Source organism: Palaemon carinicauda, chromosome 12, assembly GCF_036898095.1.
Source record: "Palaemon carinicauda isolate YSFRI2023 chromosome 12, ASM3689809v2, whole genome shotgun sequence".
Lineage (NCBI taxonomy): Eukaryota > Metazoa > Arthropoda > Malacostraca > Decapoda > Palaemonidae > Palaemon > Palaemon carinicauda.
In genome coordinates this window covers 76143033-76145749 of record NC_090736.1, presented here as the reverse complement: position 1 = coordinate 76145749, position 2717 = coordinate 76143033, and the positions used below count along the sequence as shown (strand labels likewise).

General features: G+C 30.0%; 1 pseudogene; it reads left to right on the top strand.

Moving 5' to 3' along the window:
- The first annotated feature begins 1837 nt into the window (after window positions 1-1837).
- The window catches only part of LOC137650902 (alpha-crystallin B chain-like), a 4596-nt pseudogene continuing 3716 nt past the window's right edge, over window positions 1838-2717 (top strand).

Below are 2717 nucleotides of genomic sequence, written 5' to 3'. Positions count from 1 at the left end.
AGACAAGAGCTTGGCCGGAGCCAAGCTCTTGTCTTTGTGAGATTTCGCCTGGGTCTGTGATCCCGAGGTTGTTAAGAGAATCCAGACATTAATATATCAAAAATATATATGGCTTATTTGAATATATATGTATATATATATATATATATATATATATATATATATATATATATATATATATATATATATATATATATATATATATATATATATATATATATATGGGAAGTCTCTAGGGCAATGTCCTGCAAGCTAGCTTGGTAAAAAGAACAGTAGGCATTGAGCTTCAGTGTTTATTATTATGATGTGTAAATTAATGCCAATGTGTACGATATCGTAAAGAATTAGAGTTAACAAAATACTTGAACAGTACGTATGTTGAGAAGGATAACAGTGAAAAGAAAGGAATGAGGTTACATAATAACTGACAAAGAAGATAATAGATATCAACATAAATATAAATTAAGAAAGATCGGGCGATTACTGAAGCCAAAATTCTTTGTTGCTGGGAGAAACGACCAACTGATTGGCAGCGAAAGTTAAGAAAAATATCGTAACAAAATTTTCCCAGCGAGTTGTGAAGAAAGAAGATAAGAAACGTCTCCTCGATTGTAAAATGATCAAAGAATGATGGAAGAGACTTTTAGAGTGTTTTTGAAGGAAGATGATTAAGTTTGAACAAGAGCCTTGGTGGAAGATAGGCATGTGTGAGCGATGCACGGATGTCTGGTGCGCCATTGACAAGGTCGAGTTTCAGCATTTTACGTTTGAAGATTTTTTCGTTATGACTTCATTGACATTAAAATTTAGCACCGATCAAAAAATATATTTTTATATTATACTGTTTTTTATTTATTTTTCTGCAACTATATAGCTGGTAATCCATTAGATCCTGTCTTTACTCGAAAGAAATAGACGCTGTTGTTAAAACCCTTCAACAATTAGAAAAGTACTGGCTCAACTCCCTCTGGCTGGCCAACAACCCAACTTGCGCTTTTGCACACATGTCTTGACTTTTCTTGATATAATTATTAAATTCCTTTATAAACTGTCATTTCCAAAGTCACATTCTATGCTTCACTCTTTCATTCGTACCTCTGAAATGCTAAAATAATCCTTTAATATACAGTATATATATATATATATATATATATATATATATATATATATATATATATACATATATATATATATATATATATATATATATATATATATATATATATATATGTATATATATATATATATATATATATATATATATATATATATATATATATATATATATATATATCAACAGAGAAATATTAATTGGCACCGTTCGTTTGGTTCATATTTGTGTTTCACTAAGACTTAGTCGATCCCTTTGTATAAACGAATGACAATTTAAATATATAACGATTACACCTGTTCTAAAAGAGGGCTTTACGCTGTTAATCTCCCGTATATAATAAAGAGCAAGTGTAGGCTACACACACATTTATACAGGATATATATATATATATATATATATATATATATATATATATATATATATATATATATATATATATATATATATATTTTACACACACACAAATTGCCCAAAGTAGCGTGTTGTAGTTAGGAGAGGGAGAGGAAGTGGGAATGATTGAATTAGTCTGTGTTTGTGGGTGTTTGCTTGGGTGTATGTGTATACCTATTTACATAATTAGCGGGTCGGATACACTAGTGATATACTTACACATGGGATACGAATATTCCACAGATTCGAATCCATTGTTTTAGACAGTACACGAAACTCAAATATCCATAAACTTTTAGGAGAATATTAAAGTGTCTTTATCCTCGCAGAGAAATGTCTCGCAAAATCCCAATGATGTTCCGCGACCCGTTTTTCCAAGAGTTTTTGGGAGACCCAGATATTTAGTGGCAGACGAGACTTCGGCTTCGATCGTCCGTCGAAACTATTGGATCAGGTGAGTCGACTGATATCCGGCAAGGTAAGATCTGAATTATTATTATTATTATTATTATTATTATTATTATTATTATTATTATTATTATTATTAGCACAGCAGCTAAGTTGCAACCCTAGTTTGAAAAGCAGGATGCTATAACCTTAATTGCCCCAACAGGGAAATTTAACAAAGTGAGGAAAGGATATAAGTAAACAAGGAAATAATTAGGGTGCAAAGGAAGTAATGAACAATTAAAATAAATATTTTAAGAATAGTGATAAGATTAATTTTTATTTTTGATAAATAGAAGCAGACAGAAACCGTACAGGATTCACTGGGTATAATGTTTCTTGTGGTGTATATATATATATATATATATATATATATATATATATATATATATATATATATATATATATATATATATGTGTGTGTGTGTGTGTGTGTGTGTGCGTGTGTGTGTGTATGTGTGTGAATATTAACTATGCAGATATTATTGACCCTGAGAAGGTTACTATCTACTAATTATGTAATAATGAGGAAACAGATTAATGCAATTACCATCTGCCTTGTAAGAATTGTATAATAGATGTAGGAAATCATTGGCTTTGGTAGGAAACTCACAACACAAGTGGAAATATTTTGATGCTGTATTTTTGTATGCCTGAAATATTGTTGTTATACTATAGAGGATTAAATGTGGTTAAGTTGAAACATAGGATGAGCTACTATGTGCAGTTGTTGGTCGAAGCTCTAAATTTTAAGAGCTTTGTTTAT